Below are 21521 nucleotides of genomic sequence, written 5' to 3' on the forward strand. Positions count from 1 at the left end.
CATTTCCTGTCTCATCCATCACATCCCCTGCACCTGAAGAGATAAAGGAAGCATTCACTGGATTCTGGAAGAAGGGGCCCTGACTTAGAGAGTTTGGTCAGTAAGACTGCTGAAAGCATAGGGTAAGAAACGTGACTTGAATCTGACACAGTTTGTTAAGTTAGGCACCAGTAGCATTTTAACTTTATTTTCTTGTACCATTTCTGACTTTTATGCCTCATAACTTGTACTCACTTAAAATCTCTCTCTGGAGTTAATAAACTTGTTTTATCTAATCCAGTGCATTTAAATTGAAATGATTGGAAAACTCTGTTGGGGGTGGCAAATTATATGAATATTATTTCTAGTAAAGAAATAACAGGCTTTATATAAACTTGTATTGTCCAAGAGAGGGCTGGACAGAACAGAAGACACATTTCTGGGGGGGAATGTAAGACTGGGAGTGTGTTGTAGTCACCCTGCAATATAAGCAAGGCTGGTAAGAGCCAAGATATGGCTGTCTGGCTGCAGGATACACAGACATAGCTGGGAATGCCTAGCATGCTGGAGGCTGTTTGTGGCAGTCCAGGCTGGAGGCCACTGCAGCAAAGTATTGTAAAGTGTGCTCCAGCTAGAGGGCAGGGGTGACAAAGCTACTCATTAATCTGGATTGTACTCTGGTATGTCACATCCATACTGTATTTTTCTACAGGATCCCCAGGCTCATTCAGTGCACAAGATGAATAAGCACCTATTCAGTACTTTGTTTTTTCCTCATTGTTCATTGTGTGGACCTAGGCCTTATTTACTGCATATTATTCAAACTGTACTGAAGAAGACAAAATTATTAATTTCCAATGGAATTTTTTGTGGTGCTTATCACCATAGTGTTTGAGAGCTTCACAAATTTTAATTGATTTATTTTCACAACCACCTTGGGAGATGAAAGGGTATTATTATCCCCATTTTACAGATGGAAAACTGAGGCACAGAGAAATTAAGGTAAAGGTATACAATAATTTTAGGTCTCTCAAATTGGCACCTAGGGTCCAATTTTTCAGAATACTTTATATGTTCAAAGCATAGATCTCACTGATTGCAGTTGCAGCTGTGTCAAGTGCTTACTGCTACCGTTGAAGCTGTTGGAAGATGTGCTTCAAAACAGAAATTGTTATATGAAGCTGAGCACTCTGAAAAATCAGATCCTAGTTGTCTCAAAGTAGGCAACCCCAGAAAATGAGGTGCATGCACACAGGGACGGCTCTAGGTATTTTGCCGCCCCAAGCATGGCAGGTAGGCTGCCTTTGGCGGCTTGCCTGCGGGAGGTCCGCCGAAGCCACGGAACCAGCAGACCCTCCGCAGGCATGCCGCCGAAGGCAACCTACCTGCTGCCCTCGCGGCGACCGGCAGAGTGCCCCCCGCGGCTTGCCACCCCAGGCACGCGCTTGGCATGCTGGTGCCTGGAGCCGCTCCTGCATGCACATGGCTGTGAAAAGTTTGGTTTAAGTGACTTGCCTAGTATCATATAGGAACACTGTGGCAGAGATAAGGAAAAGATTCAATTTCAGAGCAGCATTTAACTGCCTGAACCATGAGACCATCCTTTCCCTTCCTGCAATCCTCTGCCTCATTTACTACCAACCACCGTAGAGCCTTAGCATGGGCACATGCCTGGTGCAGTTCACAAACCCTCCTGACACCTGTCCTTTCAAGATGAGGGGGAGACCATGAAGGACATCTACGTAGGGTGCTTCAGATTGCAGCCCCTCTTCTGGGTCTTCCAAAGTCTCTTATTCAGGTTCTGGCTGCATTTCTCCCACACACCCCATCCATGGCCCCACAAAGGTTCAAGGAAGCCTCCTTGTCAACCTCTCCCTGGTGCTGGCCAAGATGGCCATCCATCACACCAAGAGGAGGAAGCTGGACAGCAGGGGTGCTCTGAGACTGTGGGGCTTATCTCCAATTCCTTGTTAAGTTGCACCTCTGTCATAAACGGATAGTTAAGAGTTAATGGAACAGAAGTACTTCATATCTCTTTTGCCTAGAAAGGGTTAACAAGAACTGGCTGTCACCTGACCAGAGGACCAATCAGAAGACAGGATACTTTCAAATCTTGAGGGAGGGAAGTTTTGTGTGTGCTGTTAGTGTTTGGTGGTTGTTCACTCTGGGGACTCAGAGGGACCAGATGTGCAACCAGGTTTCTCTCCAATCTCTCCAATACAGGTTCTTATAAGGTCAGACTAGTGAGTACTAGGTAAATAAAGTGAGTTAGGCTTATAGTTGTTTTCTTTATTTGCAAATGTGTATTTGGCTGGAAGGAGTTCAAATGTGTATTTGGCTGAAAGGATTTTAATCTGTACTTGAATACTTAGGCTGGGAGGGTGTTCCCAGTGTCTATAACTGAAAGACCCTGTAACACATTCCATCTTAAATCTACAAAGATAATTTTTACTGTTTTTTCTTTCTTTAATTAAAAGTTTCTTGTTTAAGAACCTGATTGTTTGTTTTTTTTATTCTGTTGAGACCCCAGGGGATGGGGTCTGGATCCACCAGGGAACTGGTGGGGAGAAAGGAGGGAAGGGGGAGAGAAAGGTTAATTTCTCTCTGTGTTAGGATTACTTTCTCTCTCAGGGAGAGTCTGGGAGGGGGAGAGAGAAGGAGGGGGGAAGGTGAATTTTCCTCTCTGTTTTAAAGATTCAAGGAGTTTGAATCACAGTGATCTTCCAGGGTAACCCAGGGAGGCGAAGCCTGGGAGAGGCAATGGTGAGGGAAAGGGTTTACTTTCCTTGTGTTAAGATCCAGGGGGACTGGGTCTTGGGGGTTCCCAGGCAAGGTTTTGGGGGGACCAGAGTGTACCAGGCACTGGAATTCCTGGTTGGTGGCAGCGCTACAGGTTCTAAGCTAGTAATTGAGCTTAGAGGAATTCATGCTGGTACCCCATCTTTTGGACGCTAAGATTCAGGAGGGGGAATTATACCATGACAACCTCCAAGTGGAGTTCCTCTTGGCAGTGTCCACTGACTCTTTAGATGCCTTTGAGGAGCAATGGGGACCTGTTGAGTGTTGTCTGCTCAGTGTTCCCTTCTGTCTCCCTGATTTTTAACCTATGACCTTCACACCTGTCCCTGTCTTTTTCATTTGTTGTCCCCACTATTTACCTGTGGCCTGGATTCAATGGCCCCTCCAAGCTGAGGGCCTTTAGCTTTGGGCTTGGGCCTGTCATCTCCCGGCAACCATGATAGGTGTACCCCTTCCAATTTCTACAACAAATGACAGAAGGGTCCTACAGAAAACTGCCTCCTTCACTACAAAATCCTGATTCACCCCCAGAATGTGGCTCCTGGCCTCTCCATATGTCAGGCAGGTGGCTTCCGTCTCCACCTCTATGCTGTCTGGATGCCAGCAGGGAAAACAGTGAGAGCATAGACGAGACAGTGCCCTCTGCTCTCCATTCCTGTCCCTGGCAGCTGGGAGCAGCAATTGTAAGGGAAGTACTGCTCAGCTCCTGCAGCCCTGGGCTGCAATGTGCTATGTGCAGACAGACTCTTCAGATAATTTAACTGCCAAAAACTAACAAGTCTCTACTGAGCATGCACAGAATTTTAAAAGACTTATAACTCAGCCAATTGTGGGTGGTTTTTCCATAGGGATAGCAAAAGACATGTCCCTGACACTAGAGCAAACCCCAGTCCTAAGTTTCAAGCCCTGCAATGCATGGGGGTAACTACAACTTCAACAAAATGACTGGAAGAATATTTTTAACATGGGTAAAACAATGCATTTTCCCCAATCTCATTTTCTGGACAGTTTGTTCGGCTGAATCATTTTTGCTGAAATTTTCTCAAAAGAGTCTGTGTGAGGCAGGAACCCAGAGTGGAAAATTTCAGTTTCAATGCTTAAAGTCTAGCAAAGTCATAAGTAACTGAAAGCAAGGTATTATAATGGGAAGTGTCAGGCAATCCTACATGTAGGTGATGCTACTAGCATTATGATCTTTTGGTGTTCTCTAATGGAAAGGTCAAATTGCTTTGGTGCTTCCCCTCATTCTGAGTGGTTCATAATATGGGCCAAATATGTAAAGATTTTAAGCTCACTGATACATAGACATTAACTGTGCCACTCAGTCATCTGGGACAGATGTCTGCATTACTTTGTATATATGGAATGTTTATGTACATGCTGATAGTCAATAAAATTTTACAAGTTTGTTTTTGCAAAAACTGAAGTTATCATGATAGTCACGTAGCATAGAAAATGCTGCAGTAAGATTAATTAAAGACATTTGTAAAGATTTAAATGTGGGCCAGTCTTTGTATATTACACACTCCATAAGTAGGTCTACAAATATCACTTTGATTAATAATATATTGTCCACAAACATGTATTCTTTGAAGTGAAAGACATTTATTCAAACAAATCCCAGAAATTACTATCACAGCTCAAGGTCAGCCTATGGCATCCAGAAGATCCTGTTTACAAATTCATTCAGTGTCTCCCAAGTTTTCTAGAAGGGTACAACAATAGCATTTTAACTTATTTGTATTCTATTATGGAAGAGAGCTTATTGGATTTTTCTCACTCATCAGTCATGCCCTGAGGGTTTTTAGATCATTACTGATCAATAGATCAGTTTAGATAAGAATGGTAATTCAGACAATTGAAAAACACATAAGCTTCCCTGATGGGTCTGGGGCACTAGCAGCAAATTAATTCATTGTTTCATTCTGCCCTGGGAAATATTTTTTCTTAATGATACAATATGCTATTTAAAGAGCATTTCTTAGACTACCAGAGAGCTTAGCCTTGATGTTTCCCTGGTATAGCTACAAATTAGTGTTCTAGTTTGTCTGTCCAAAAGCATATAAAATTTGCTTTTTTAACCTATGTACTTTACTGAAATGTATAGCCAAGATCTTTAGACCTTCTGACCCCCTTGTGTGTTTAGTTAAGATAGCAGACAATCACATGTGGAGTAATAGTGTCCCTACAGCAGACTGCTTCAAGTTGTGATGGATTCCTTGTGAATCTACAATAGGAACAATCCTAAGCCTTTACATTTGCCTATGCATTTGGAGCCTCTGCACTGTGTCTGCGATCACCTCTGCCTATCTTCCAAACCTCCTGCACGAAGTGAGAGCAGGAATGGATTTAATAGGATGGGTCCAGTGCGAAACAAACACAGTGGGAGCCCAGGCTGGGGTTTGGGAATGGGTGAGCCGAGGCAGTAGTGGCAGCTTAGTGGAAAGAATGCAAGTACTGCAGCTGAAGAGGGAGACAGACTGCTGTATGTTGGAAAGCAGTAATTTCTGTCTTATATCCCTTCCCACTCACTGCCCATCACTCCATCCTAACCCCTCAGAGATGCAGGCACCACCTCGCTATCTCTCCCTCTAACTCCTCACCACTTTCTCACATACACACTTTGTAGCACAAGAACTACCTTTCCCTCTGCCCGCCAATATCCTCATGTTGGTTCCCAACTTCAACTTTCAGAATTATTTATGGAGTAAGCATAAGAAAGAACAAAACAAAGTCTCCAAAGTAGGCACAATGTTTGTGTGTGTCTCTGTCTGTCTAACAGCAGGCGCCGTAAATTGCCTCATGATACTGAGGGGGTAAGGGACTGGGGAATCTAAAAACTGTTTTACCATTTCAGCACTTTTTCATCCATAACCAATGGAGGAAACGACTACACTCAGAACAAGAACACTCAGCAAACTAGCTGGAAGTGTTCATACTTTGTCCCTGAGTCTAACACAATGTATGTTCGATGTGTGTAATTTGAAGAGGGTGGGTGGACATTGGGCTGGGGGGTTCTGCAGGGTTCTAACAAGAAGCTGGATTTTTTTTAAACATCTGAAGTTTGGGATAATCTTGTGCATCCCAAAGGCTCTTCAGAAGTATTTTTATTAGCCCCAAGTATATCATCTCTGGCAGGGACAATAAATTAAAGTTTAGTTACCAAATACAGGCCCTGTTCTTCCAGGGATCTTTGTGCAAACCTCCCACTGACATCAGTGGGAGTTCTGGTGTGAATCAAGGGGAGTATGTAGCCCTGAAATGTGTACCCTGGCTCCTGGACCTTAGTTACAACTCTCCCACTAAATGAGTTTGGCAGCCCTGTTTTAAGCTGAACTTCACCATGGGCGGAGAAATCACACTAGAATGCCCTCCCAGTGGAGTGGTACCATTTTAACAGGGACTCCTGAGATCTCCCTCTAGTGCAGGAGATGTGAATCCTGAAGCTGCTCACAAAACAGTGGCTTCCTGCAGAACAGTACAGGACATCAATGCCTCTGTGCCAGCAAAGCATAATTTAGTGCAGTTCCCAAGAGCCACATCTCAGACACCTGTGGATATCGGACAATGCAATAATGAAGGGAGTCATATGCCATGGTTCACAGCAAATTTAATTCCTTCAAAATCTGTGAGAATTTCATTTTTGGGACAGGTGGCAGGTTAGTAGCTCTGGTGACTCAAATGCCCAGTTTAGCTACAGAACAGGTAATGTACAGACACAGCAGTGTAAGATTCCCCTACGCTGCTCCAGTGTATCTCCACTCTCTCCTGGACAGACCCGTCTTTAGGGATGAGAGGGAAGCTCAGTCTTCATGAGTCAGTCGCAGTCTGCTGAGATGGCAAACAACTGTGATGGAGCTTTTTGGGAAGGGCTTAAGGAGAATGAGACTAACCAGCAAGCTCCTGTCATACAGTTCAAACAACTATCAAATAATGCACCAGTCACTTGTCAGTGAAGCTCAACACAGTAGTAGAAAAGGAAACTCAATGTAACCAGCAGCGTCTGCAGGGTCGTGCCGGCTGCTTCCGGGAGTGGTGCGGAGTGAGGACGAGCAGGAAACCTGCTTTTGCCCTGCTGCCCTCTGGCGCCCAGGCCCCTGGGCAATTGCCCCTTTGTCCCCTCATCAGCAGGCCTGAGTGTAATAGATGCAGTGCCCACTTTAACATAAACAGGAGTAAACAATCCAGAAATGGTTCCTTGTCAGGAGAACAGCAGACTTGCTCTGAGTTTACCACTCATCTGTGTTCCCATTCCATACTCTGTCTGCCCTTAAGAATGGGGTTATGAAGGCCACCCTCAACAGGCAGGGGCAGGGCCTTAAAGATACAGTATCCATACAGATTTGTCACAACAGTAACTTTCAGTCAATATCAATTCAACTCAGCAACCTAGAGATGATAGGTCCTCTAGCCCCATCACTAATCCACCTAGAGACTTCAATTTTTAGTACACTCTTCCATCTAGTGACTGATCATATTGTGTGCCATTGCACTCTGATATGAGGGGAGATGATAGGCATATGTGACCCTGGGGCATATTATGAGCTAAGGGCAAGAGTGTACAACTTTCAAATGGCCAGCTATGCCATTCACTAAACTGTGGAGAGAGAGACTTGAGTCTGAACAGGCAGTAATATAGCAGTAGAGGGTGGAGGATGCTTGAAAACTTTCTGAACACCATATAAGGATGTGTTTTAATGTAACAAAAAGAGACATGCATTGGGAATTCAGAGTACTTGAGCATTTTCAGTGGAAGATAAAATTGGTCAGAGCTGGCTACCTAGCGTTAGACAAATTCACAAGTGCCCTGATTTTCAGAGGTGCTGAGCAAGTACACCTCTCATTGGAGTCCAGGGGAGTTTTGCCCAAAAAAGGAGTGCAGAATTGGCAGGGCCGGTGTAACCTATTAGGTGACCTAGGCGGTCGCCTAGGCCACTGGCATTTGGGGGGCTGCATTTTCTTCAGCGGTGACCGTGGTGGCCGGATCTTTGGCTTCTCCAGTCGTTGGCGGCATTTAGGTGGAGGGAGCTGGGGCAGGGGGGCACGGGGAGGGCCGCTTGCAGCAAGTAAGGGGGGGGCAGCACCCAAGGGAACTCCCTGCCACAGCTCACCTCTGCTCCGCCTCCTCCCCTGAGCATGCCACCCCACTCTGCTTCTCCCGCCTCCCAGGCTTGCGGCGCCAAACAGCTAATTGGTGCCGCAAGCCTGGGGGGTGGGAGAAGTGGAGCAGCGACTGTGTGCTCAGGGAGAAAGTGAAGCAGAGGTGAGCTGGGGCGGGGAGCTGCCGCATGGCTCCCTGGCTGGGGGGAGGGAGCTGCCACAGGGGAAGCATCTCAGGGGAGAGTGGGGGTGGGGAGCTGCCACAGGGAGGGTGCCTCAGGGTGGAGGGGGTGTGTGGAGCTGCTGCAGGGCTCAGAGAGGGGCAGAGCAGAGGTGAATTGGGGTGGGGAGCTGCCGCACAGCTCCCTATGCCGGTGTGGTGGGGAGCTGCCGCGAGGTGCGGGGTGCCGCCGAAGGGCTCGGGGAGGGAGGAGGGCACAAGGTGGAAGTTTCGCCTAGGGTGCGAAACATCCTTACACCGGCCCTGAGGATTGGGCCCTGAATATGAAAGCTTAGCAAGGTTGATGTACAGTTATACTGGAACAACAGAGCAGTTTGACAGGTTTCAGAGTAGCAGCCGTGTTAGTCTGTATCTTCAAAAAGAACACGAGTACTTGTGGCACCTTACTTCTTTGGTCTACACTGGGGGGGTTGGGGGGGTCGATGTAAGATACGCAACTTCAGCAAGGGGAATACCGTAGCTGAAGTCGATGTATCTTATTCCTCACGGTGTGGGATCGATGGCCGCGGCTCCCTGGTTGACTCCATTACCGCCGCTCGCTCTGGTGGAGTTCCGGAGTCGACAGGGAGCATGTTCAGGGATCGATATATCACGTCCCATATCGGCGAGTAGTTTGGATGTACATTTAGAGACTAACAAATTTGAGCATAAGCTTTTGTGGGCTAAAACCCACTTCATCGGTTATGCTTTGGGATATATTTTTCCCCTCTTTGCCATCTTCTCACTCACCTGCATGCATAGGAATAAAATTTTGGGGCTTTTGGAAGGGCACTTTCTGTGCCCCACACCTCCTTGGCCCAGTGGAGCTGACTCTCCCTCCCCCTTTTGCCCCAGGACTCGAGAAGCTGTCATCTCCCACCCCAACCCCGGGCCAGAGGAGCTTGCTCTCCCCACCCCAGCCCCAGAGAAGGTCTCTGCCCGCACTGATTGGGGGGTCTGCACCCCTTCTTGCCCCCCGGTGCATGCCCCTCTCAGCATCCATTGTTGAAAAGTCAAATTGTTCTCAGCAAGAAGTTGAATTGTTTAGAATGGATTCTAGTATCTTATTACAAAGAACTAAGCATCATCATCCATTTAGAATGAGCATTCTGAATGGCTGTCTTCAGGAAGGAAACTACAATCACTCAGGACACCATACTAAAAGTTCTAGTGTATTGTGCCATGGGGCCGGGGTGGGGCCACAGAGGAGAAATCAAACTCTTGCTTGTTCTCTGCGAGATTCTATCTATACTGCCGGAAATGGCACTTACTGCAGAGGGCAAGTTTGTCTCATACAGTACAGCACATTGAGAGCAGCTGCAGAGGCAAACAGCAGATGGAAAGTGACTCATGTCAAATGAAAAGGAAGGACCAAAGTGACCTGAGAGCTAAGGTTCTCCCTGCAATCACAGATAACTGATCCTGTGGGTTATGTCTAGGGTGACCAGACAGCAAGTGTGAAAAACTGGGACAGAGGATGGGGGGTAATAGGAGCCTATATAAGAAAAAGCACCAAATATTGGGACTGTCCCTATAAAATCAGGACATCTGGTCACCCTACACCAGCTGACCTCTGGTCAGTGCAGCAAAGAAAAACAAAAAATTTCTGCCTATTTGTATTAAATCCTATGCAGGTGTAAGAGAATTAATCCTGGTTAAGTATCTCATCCCATGTATGTCCAAAATACTGTCATTGTCGGGATAATTCCCTGGCTTTTAATTTTTATGTTTTTACATTATCTATTTTCAAGCTGCTTGGTCTGATTCACCTGTCAGCTACACCAATGTAAAGCTGGGGTAACTTGACCGAAGTTGGTAGAACTACACTGGTATAAGGGCAGGGTGAATACATAACCATTGCCTGGTCTTCATTAAACGAAGAGAAAACTTACACATAAGAGAGCAGAATAATAAAATAATAGAAGAACTTCTGTTAAAGTTATCTAAGCCTCTCAGGAGAAGTCTATTAATAATTAAAACAGACAACCAGGAAAAATGAATGTCATGTTAGCATATAGTGGGTGAGTGTTTTCCTTGCCAATACAACCACATGAACATAAAGACATCTGGCTATGTTTAGTCTAAGTCTTAAGAGGAGATTTTGGGTTTTTTAGTCTGTTTTGCAATTATGGTAAATTCTCCCAGTATTTTTGGACACACAGATTTCTTAATGTAGATTATCATCATCATCATCCTTGGTGATATATGGAAAAGCAATTTACAACTGAGAATTTAGGAAATTGCTTGCCCACAAGGTAGCCTCTCTGCTGTATCTCAGCTGATAGAATACAATTGTTCCTACGCAATTCTTGGTTGGGGTTTGCAGGCTCCCACGTAGGGGGTGGACTCAGCTAACATTAGTTCATTCAGAATGCCTGGCTACTTGCTGGCAGGAAGAATTCCCTCATCTGGTACTTAACTCATGGGTTAGACGAGAGAGCAATGTCACTGTTTCTGCAACTGAAGCACCACATCAGCCAGGAAATCTAAAAGATACTAATTAAAAGAATCAGTTTGCTGCTCCTTGTCTAGAATTTAGCATCCAAATCAAAAGACAAGCATAAGAGACTCAGAGTGGAACCCAATGATGCCTTTGCAACTATGGTAAAAATATTCTGGAAGTCTTCCAAATATGAAGAAATATCATTTGAGTTTTTTCTTTAACTCTTGGTCTGCAAGAGTTGCATACATCTAAACAGATTTTGTTCTGAAAATGTCCTTTTTCTCCAACTGATATGCTGCTATCTTGTTAAGAAGCAAAAGAAGTTAACTACTGGAGTAACTGGTGACATCTTAAAAAATATTCTTATTAAGGTTATGTAGAGTAGTTTTTTTTTTTTTTAAAAAGACCAGCCTTCAGTTGGTCTTACAACTTTTCTGAGACTATGCGAGAATGATTGAGAGGGGAGGCAGTTGGTTGGCAAAGCGGACAGTAAGTAATTGATATAGGATTTTAAAAAAGCTATAAGTCTGGGGGGAAAGAGTTCCCCAAGGCATCAGCATGAATTACAAGAAAAATGACAGAACAATGGGCAAGGCAATCTGACAGATTGTGTAACCCAGTGTGTATTACACATTCCTTTCTGTGATCAATCCATGGAGAATACGACTCTGCTCTAGCTCCCTGCTACAGGACACAGTCCTTTTGCTCAAGCTATAGAGAGTCATTTCACCTTTGGATGTCTGTGGTTCAATCCCCTGTGACAACTAAGATGGCTGTTCATTATAGTTGCTCAATTTAAACTGGAAGAGAAAACACACGAAAAGGAGCTGGAACGGATGATACAATGCATCATTCAGGAGCTTTCCAAACACCTTTTATAGCCAAGGAAGACAGCTGTCTTTTGTATTTAATAAGAGCAATACACAGCTATTTTAGAGATTGCAGAAATGACATTGATGCCACAGCTCCACCATTCTCTTTGGCACTCTGCGTCATGTGTGTAAAAAATACACAGACACACATCAAATACTAACACACACATGCTTTTGAAAAAGAAAAAGCTGAACTCCACAATGTGACAGAAGGTTGTTTAGTTTAGATTTTCCCTCCTCTCTCTTTATTTTGGAATCAGATTTGTAGCCTCAGCCTTTTCCTTCTGGGAGGGAGGAGGGGAGAGAAGGGAATGAAATAAGGGTAAAAATTAAATCTGATGCAGTGAAGATGAATGTAATCAATTTCAGTGTGAAAACTATATCCCATGATATTCAACTTGTTTACTTGCTTTAGTCTTCTAAAGAATTCTAGCAGCCTGAGAAAGCAAAGACAATTTACCAGGCAAACAGAGACCAGAAAAATGTCATGCTTGTCCTAGCTTCAACATATTCTGCATAAGCCTGATGCCTCAACTACTGCTGGAACAGAAGGCGAGTGTGTTATTTGGAGTCATTACTTCAATGTCACCAATAGCATCGTCTCTCTCATGATTACATTTATCTGGTTTGACCTTTTAGTTTAGAGGCACATATTAAAATAAAATTAACTGATTTGGAGTGAAAGAGAAACTTCATTTGTTCTAGAATCATTACTACTGTAAATGTATCAGATCTTTTAAAAAAAAAATCTGCTACCACACATACTGACTAGGCCATAACATTTTTAGAATCAAATTGCAGCTGGAAACCCAGACTTATTGGACCAAGTCAATAAATAACTCTGTTTCATGTTGTCAATAAATAACCAACTTAGGTGCCTTCCAAATCCATTTACAACTCATCGTGCAGACATTATGCTGCCATACAACCGTTACCTAATGGCTACATAATGTTTCATTTATTAGAGTTAATAATTCCTGTTATGCTAGTAAATGGACTAGCATGGTTTATCATCATCCCTAATAGTTTCTTTATGAACTAAAAGGGCGGCTGTCAGGAGCAATTGGTACACCACATGAATAAGTCTGTTTTAAAAGGCACTGTTTCTCATTTCTGGAGAATGCTGTTCAAACACAGCTGTCATGGGCCTGTCACGTTAAGTTATGACAGACATTCATTCTCACTGTTTTTGTTTGAGGAGTGACTGCAATAAGCTGGAGAGTGCATCACTACATCTCTAGTTTTGAAAAGTTATTTAATTTATGCAAACTATTGACCCTGATCTCATTGGTGCTGCACGGAAATGCCAAATGAATTACACAAAACCTTTCCCACGACCACAGAGAACAAGCAGCCTGCATTGAAATAATTGTGGGAATTCTGTGATTTAGAGATAAATTAACAGGAAAAAAAAAGAGAACCAGGAAGCTGGGGAGGAGACAATAAGTTGTCCATGTTTATACGCCATTCCACACATGCACACCAATGACAGAAAAATCATTGTCTGTACTTTGAGTCAGTGAACAAGCACACTACCATATTCCTTAAAATACAAACATACATGACTGCTACCCAGCGTTCAAATTAAGCCGTTTAAAAGATGTTCATTCAATTACATAACTGACAAGCGATATTTGTAGCCCATTTGTAGCTGCTCCCGCTGTTTCTATATTACTAACTGTCCCAGCTCCATTTGTAATAATATCTGTATCTATAAACGTCAAGAAAATATCCATGAAAGGTGACCTGAGAAGGGAAATAAGTTTGGATTTTTTCCTCTTTTGTGATAAAGTCCTGAAAGTTTTACTGTTTCTGAAAGGTTTAAGTGACAACATTATGAGGAGAATGGCTTGTACTTTATGTATTTGCTGGAGGTTTCTGGAGGACCAGAGCTTGAGTTCAGGCTTTCTCCAACCTTACTTGAAGAAGCAGGGGTGTGGAATGACTTAAAAAAATATATATTTTCTCTCGCATGCTTGTCAGGCATTGAAGTTATAGTTAACAGAAACAAATGAATTTTAATACCCTCTGGCCCCAGTTCTCGGTTACTCTGTTCTTATGTTTGGGATAGGAATGGAGCAAGGGGACAAAAGTTTCTAATCTATCTTTGCGCTCCCCAAGTTCTGGAGCAGCCCGGCACCTTCGCAGCCCCTATTGTAAGTTAGGACAACGCTAACTTGTGCTTTCCTTCTCGCAATTCCCTATGGGTCTAGGAATCAGAGACCGACTATAGCACCACATACTTCACCACCCTGCACCACCCATAGCCTGCACCCCAACATGCTCCTTACAATAGGGGCTGTCAGCAGGGCTGGCACAGAGCCATTATGCCATCTCTGTGATGGTCAGGGAGGACCCATGTGCAGGGGATATCTTGGGGACCAATTCCCTATTTTAAGGCCTCTTTATGCTGTCAGAGCCGTGCAAAGAGGTCTTAGCATAACAGAATCAGGCTCTTGATTATAAATCCCTTTCCCTTTCATTTGCTCAGGTTTCACTTCCTTGATACTGGTCATAATCCTTTTTGTTCTCCACATGTTCATTGAAACGGCCAGGAAAAACAAAATAAATTAGACCTGAATCTCTGTTTTAAAACAGTAAAGTCAGAAACATACCTTACAAAAAACCACCTTTCAGGACAGTCTTTACATATCATAAGCAGCAAAAACAGAGCACAAACAATTTTCTTATTTGGAAATCAGTGACGTTTCTGACCTAGATGTAGTATAACCAATATACTGAATGTAATTTAGCCGGTAATAACATCAGTTTTGTCTGCTCTCCTCCATTATCTGCATCATCCACATGAACACGGAGTGGAACATGTAGCCACAGCTCCTCCTGTCATCTGTGCAATACTAGCAATATCCTGATTTTACACTAATTTAGCCGCAAGAACCCTCTGAGGCGATTAGGCTGGAAGGGGGAGAATGGCAGGACAGGGAGCCAATACCATTGTAGATATACCTCAGGTGTGTGTGAAAGGAATGTTCATATTCTTAGTGACAACACATATTGAATAGATGGGGAAAGAAAAACTGCATCACGGTATCAACAGCAAAAGAGGATTTACTGTTTAATCTGCCATCAGCCTGGTTTGGGGAATGTCACAAAAAGCTCACTGTACTTGCAGACAACTCAGTGAAAGGATGGTGTCATTTACCATTACATACCATTATCCCACGGCTCAGGAAAAGTTATATTACCATTGAAAGAAATGACTGTACAAGATATAAACCTCTACATCTTAGATTGTCCATTGTATCCCAGCCTGCTATCGGTACATTAGAATCCTCTTCACTGGGACAGGTTTTCCTGAGTACAAGTACTACACTGATATTCACCACATCCCATCATAACTTGATCTTTATTCTTTTCATTATTACCTGGCAATTTGTGAATTAAATTAATAGAGATAAATAATAATGAGGCCAGAACTTGGAATTTAGCTCTGTTGATTACCTGACAATGCATCTCCTTTATGGGCCACATTGGTGTTGCATTGGGCAAGGAGCCCCACCACCTCATAGGAAGCTTCCAAGAAGGACTATGCCTGCCACTCACATACATGCTTCACCAGCCATTGGGATGGTATAGCCTGCTCTCCATGGCCAATTCCACCAACCGGAATGTGGGAGCGGGGGTTCGCCCTAGCTCCTCGCTCCCTTTGGGGTGATTTAGGCCCCAAATTGTAACAACTTTGGTGACCTAAAGGGAAGTACATCTGCTGTCATACCTGGCCCTTTCTCAAGGAACACACTGAGCGGGCATAAGTTCCTCGAACCTTCCTCTCCTTTCCCATCCTGTACTTGGGCTACAGACAATATGTTCCTAAATGGGATTTTTATTCACTGAGTCTTGTTTAATTAGCAATCTTTGCCGCTCACTGTCGTTACACTAGATTAGTCCCCAGTAAAGGAGCCATTCTAGGACAAGCATGATTTTTGCAATCCTTACTCAGGCAAAATTCACTGATTTTGAGTTGAACAACTAATTGAAATCACAACACTGAACTGATTTCAATGGGAGTTCAGTCTGAGTGAGGAATGCAGGGCCAGGCTAAAATGAAGTGAGCTGTCCTTTTATAAATAGATAGGCTGTATTAAGATACAAGATATTTCAAAAGAAGAAAAAAAAACTCCACTAGACTAGGATATATTCACAGTCACCACGCACAAAACATCCTGGGGGAGGTGAGAAAGGGAAAAATAGAATTTGGTCTCTGAATTCTTCCATTGCTTCAAAATGGTCATGAGCCAATCAAACATTGCTGGTGATTGCAGTGTGTTTACTTTAACACTTGCCAACCCAGCAGCAGAGACACAAAGAGAGCAGAGGGAAGTGGGACAGAAGAGCAAGAGGAGAGATGACAGCAGTGGCACCAGGATACTTGGGAAGAGGCCATCCACTGACCTATTGCAAGTGGGGCTGGAAACTGCTCATTTATTCTTTCTACAGCTGTAGTCCATGTGAGACTCAACTGCCCTGCACACTTATCCTGACCCTAAAGTCAGTTTGAAAGGAAATCATAGCATCATTTCCTAAAATGAGTTATTTAATGAATAACCTCTGACTGGTAGCACAATCCCTGCACAACAGCCCATCCAAATAGTTGATCCAAGAGATGGATTAATCGGAGTGGAGGAAGGGGCTTATGGGCTGCTGGCAATGAAAAGGAAAGGCATTAAACCATGCGCATCACAACACTTTATCCCTAAGCCTGCCTCAGGATGTCCCTCATTGCCTTTATTTGTGCATGGCCCACGGAGTGTGAATGGTGTGGATTTTGAATAGTATAGCTGTTGAGTCCCCCCGATTTCATTCCTGGCCTCAGATTTTCAGAGGTATATATTACACTGAGCCAGGATTTGCTCCATTACATGCATCTAAAATGGGAAGAGAGCTCTGTATAGAACAGGGGCCAGCACGTTGAGTTCAGGTTAAAAACTGTCTATGCAGTGTTGTAGCTATGTCAGTCCCGGGATATTAGAGATGAGGTGGGTGAGGTAATATTTTATTGGACCAACTTCTGTTGGTGAGGGAGACAAGCTTTCAGGCTACCAAACTTCCTCAGCTCTGGGAAAGGTATTAAGAATCTCAGCAAAATAAAAGATCAAACAGATAGCACATATGCTAAACTAAGGGACCCTTCAAGGTAGGTGGTCCTGTTAACCCCTCGGCAGGCACAGGAGAAGTAGGGGGTAGTGGGTTACAGAGTTGTGTAATAAGCCATAAATCCAGTGTCTCTTTTAAGGTCATGATATTTAATGACAAGCAGAGTTATGAATTTAAGCTCCCAGACTCATCTTTTGAGAGTGTTTTGCAGGGTTCCTTGGAAGTCTGCACCAGCTCAGTGGGTAGTTAAATCTTTCCTTGATGCTGTCAAGGGGGCCAGTGTATGGTTTCATGGGTGAGGGGAGCCAGGGGTGGGTTGGGATCTTCCAGGATCACAACTAGCATGTCAACATCACCAGTGGTAACCCACTAATTGGGGGGGGGAGTCGCTGCTTGTAGCTTTCTGGACAGTCCTGTTTTCTAAAAGAATGTGAGCATCCTATATCCTCACAGCCAATACTGATGGCACTGAAGCATCCCTGATGATCCCCAATGCTTGCATAACCATAGAAAAGTAGCCCTTACTGTTGATCCATTTCTGAAAACTCTGACCACCATATGCAAGCATTTGTATTGCATTCATGAGGGATAATATAGAGCATCTCTCCATGCAAGTAGCCTCCTTACAATATTGCAAATGGGACTACTTAGATGAATAGGGATTAGATACAAATCATCTTCCTAACTTCTGGTTTTGTACAGCACACATCACCATAGAACCCAAGTGGTGATTGCCTATGGATGTGGTATAAAATGAGACCATCTTTGGAAATCAGTTGCTACACATCCATAAACAACCATGATGACAATTTCACAGGATATATTCTGGGCAAGTGAACTAAAAGAGGGATTTGAATGTAGTCTATTGCTCCCTAGCAGTTTGGAATCCAAACTGCTGCAAATCCATGCACATGATCCTATGCATTACCAAGAGTCACAGTTGTGCATAGCAGGATACAATTAATGCCCCTGCATACTTGTATGACGGTAACTCCCACAGTGGGTTTTCTAACTCTAGAATGATTTCCCATTGACCAGTAGCAATTTGGTGCTGCATGTTTCCACAGTGTAATTGCCACTTGCTTCTTCACGGTCAGTGCAGCTCTCATTATATGATGAAGGCTGGGGCAAGCTCAGCACTCAGATCCAGAAATGTGGCCTTTTGAATCCAGAAGTTCTACAGCCGCTGCGTGTTGTCCCAAACCTGCATTACGATGCAATCCCACCAGTTAGAGCACATTTCTCAGGCCCAGAAGAGGTGCTCCACCATCTGCAGCTGCTGTGTGAATGCCCCCCTACCCCAACAACTCTGAATTGGTTTTTGCTATATCATACAGCAATCTGTCCTCCATGAAATGCTCATCAGCATGGAACATGACTTTCTTCTTGCAACTCTGCAAATACCAGAGGATTATATGTCCTGTGCGTGCAAGGCTCAGAACACTGCAGAGCGGTGCCATCTGTGACAGAAGCCTTGAACCTGCAGCATGGCCGCCCAGAGGCGGGGGGAAAGTGGGGCAATTTGCCCCAGACCCTGGGCCCCACAGGGGTCCCCACAAGAATATAGTATTCTATAATATTGCAACTTTTTTTTTTAAATGGAAGGGGCCCCCAAAATTGCTTTGCCCCAGGCCCCCTGAATTCTCGGCAGCCCTGACCTGCAGACAGTGAAGAAGGCAGTACAGGTTTGTGGGATTTTTTTTTTTAAGCACAAAAATTATGGGATATGCATGATAGTAGGGGGATGGAGAAAGGTGCATATGCTGGGAAATTGATTACTTATTCCTAGTCACTCCTGAGAGACTCATTTCTGCCCCCACCACGCATTGCCAAAAAGTTCCCACAAATCATAATGCTGAACAGTGGCGAGTTGCACACTGAGATACGTACCCAGTGTGCACTGCATCCTGCATTGACACAGTGATTGCACAGTACCAACCCCAAGGAGCCAATGTTATTTGTGCCAGCCAAAGTTTGTAGTGTAGGCATGGCGTTAGGCTCTTAACTTCCACTCAAATCAGTGGAGCCTAAATAGAAATTAGGAGGCTAAGTTGCTTCAGGGATTCCACCTAAAATGACCCTCATCTCTTTTTTCTATGATTTGATGCTACTGTGCTTGTTAGCAGGGGTGGCTCTAGACATTTCGCTGCCCCAAGCATGGCATCATGCTGCGGGGGGCGCTCTGCCGGTCACCAGTCCTGTGGCTCCGGTGGACTTTCCGCAGGCCGTGAGCGCCCCCCACTGTATGCCGCCCCAAACACGCGCTTGGCGTGCTGGGGCCTGGAGTCGCCCCTGTTTGTTAGTTACATGAGACCTTTTTTTTTTTTTTTAAAACACACCGTTGATTTTTGCTGTAAAGAATAATTCTATGTGGAAGATGATTTCAATGTCCTCAGCAAGAAATGAGTCTCAAATAAGTTGAATTAATTTTTGCTGACTTCAACAGATAGTTAGTCACTCAAAACTTATCCTCTGAAGGATCAAGTAGACAGGGAAACTTAACATAAATTTTAGAGCTATGTGCTTAAAATATGCATTAAGTAATTCAAACCAATTTTAGGGTGTTTCAGACTATAAAGTTACCCTACAGAGATTGTACATCAGTGGCTCTGCTTTTCAAGAAACATTTATAAACTTACGAAACACTCAGCTATGACAAAAAAAAAAATGCGCTCCAGGCTAACATTTGGCATTAAAAAGGTCAAGGAGTAATTTTTTACATTTCCCACCCTCCCACCCACCCACCTTTTAGCCATTTGAGATTAAGGGAGTGCCAAAAATCACCCCCCAGCCCAAAATTTTACTGGTATCAGATATTGTTTTATACTCCTAGGCTGCAGCAAAAACAATAGCTTGGGTTTTTAAATACCAGTTTTTGGAACATGAACTATTGCATGGCCAAGGCTTTTGAGAGATGAGGTTTTAGAAAGAGAACACTTCTGAAAATGTATCACTTGCAGTGTTGTATTGATTGTGAGCAGTTATTTCTTTTAGGACTCTAACAATGCATATATTAATGGTATATTAGGATTGATCTATATTACAGGTCAATAGGATACCAAATATCCAGCTATTATGTAAGCAACTGTGTGGAAAAAACCCAACTAGAAACTTTTGGGAACATGGCTATTTTTTCCAGGGCTGTTGTCTCTGGCACTGCTGACTCAAATTATCCCAAATATCCGTCACTAACACTATTCAGCATTTCCACAAAGCATAGCAAATACCAAGAAAATCTGTGCAATCATGTAGATTTTAGAGCAATATGAAATGTTGTCCTTTAAACAGTAAGGAGAGGGACAATGGAGGGAAAGTGATCCTCTACATATCCATCTCCAGCATAGGAGGCACTGAAAGGTATGAAGCAGCCCATTCAATTTTTTTCAGCTGAACTAAGAACATGGAGATGAATACAACCTGAAACAATAGCTTAGATGTGTGAACTGCTCCATTCATCCAAGTGTGTGTTCCCATCTTACTCCTAAGTGCTTTAGAGCTGTGATATGTATGAAGTATACCAGTTCTCAGCTCCTCAGCCAAAGGAGCAGGACTTCCCCAGATCCTGGCTCATGAAGGGGCAAGAGGGGACCTCAGACTTCCTCAGAAGAGGAGCCCCCCAGAATCCAGCTCACCTTAGAGAGAAAGATGGTCCAACTGCAGTAAACTGCAGGAGGCAGCTCGAACACAGCCAGACGGGCAAGGCTCTCCAGTGTCCCAGCTCATATATGGGGGACTGGGAGGTTGATTCAGAGCCTCCTGGATGTGGGCATAAACATGCATAGGAGGGAGAATGTGGGACTGACAGGTTGTCTTTGCTTCTATTCTCCCCCATAGTTCTTGCTATTTACCCCCATGTTCCCATTCCCATAGGGTTGCCAACTTTCTAACTGCTGAAAACCAAACACCCTTGCCCTGCCTCTTTCTCCAAGGCTGAGGCCCCACCTTCTTTCCCCCACTTCTCTCCCCTCCTTCCATCACTTGCTTCCCAACCCCCCCCATCCCACTCTTCTGCCCCTCTTTTGGGACTTACCTGCTGTCTGCAGAACCAGACTGGGAGAAACTGACATGGAGCCTGCCTAATCAGTGTACAGTGGGGGTTAGTCCCTGTAGCAAGGGGCCAGGGCCATCAGGGCACACTGGTGGGAGGGGTCAGGGCAATCAGGGAACAGGAGGAGGGTTGGGCAAGATTCCCCCCTCCCTGGGCATTGGCACCTACCTCTTGGAGCCTGATCCAGAAGCCACCCCCTGCGCTGTTACGCATCAGCAGCTAAGCTGTTGCTCCTCTGACTCCAGCCACAGCTGCTGCTGCTCTTCCCATGTCCCAGTGGCCAGAAACTGTGGCCAACTGGACTTTTAGCATCTGGTCAGCTGTGCTGACCGGACAATGCCTGGTTCCCTTTTTGACTGCACAGTCCGGTCAAAAACTGGATACCTGGCAACTCTACCTTTCAAGTTTACCACTTCTCCACATCCCCTAACCCTCAACCTCTCCCACCATCATGTGCTCTTATCCCCCTCCTTTCTCTGCAGCCTCAATCTCACCCACCTCTCCTACTTTTCTGCCCCATAAACACTCTTCCTGGGAAGCATTCACATATCTAATTTCCCCCTCCTCCCCCCTACGATTTTGGTGATGCAGGGACAGTAGGGTGCACTGCCAGAGCTAGGCAATTCCATGCCTCCCTCACCTGAGGCCCCCCAAGATCGCTCCCCTCCTCCCCATAACCTCCCTTCCCTCACAGCAGCCTTCCCCATCCCTATTCCTCAGCTCCCCCTAATATGCCCAAGGAAGTATTCATATGTAAATTTTTCCCATACTCTCATTACTTTCCCCTAAAACTAGAATTGGCACTAAGGACTCAAATTGTAGCAGCCTCCAGTCATTCAGTTCAAAACTCCTTTTGTCTTTCTTATGTGGGGGCTTGTGATTAACTGAACTTTGATTGCTGTGAGGTCACCCTTTAATAACACATCTGAGAGATCTGTGATTCAT

The sequence above is a fragment of the Gopherus flavomarginatus genome, chromosome 5 (genome assembly GCF_025201925.1).
Source record: "Gopherus flavomarginatus isolate rGopFla2 chromosome 5, rGopFla2.mat.asm, whole genome shotgun sequence".
In the NCBI taxonomy this organism is placed as follows: domain Eukaryota; kingdom Metazoa; phylum Chordata; order Testudines; family Testudinidae; genus Gopherus; species Gopherus flavomarginatus.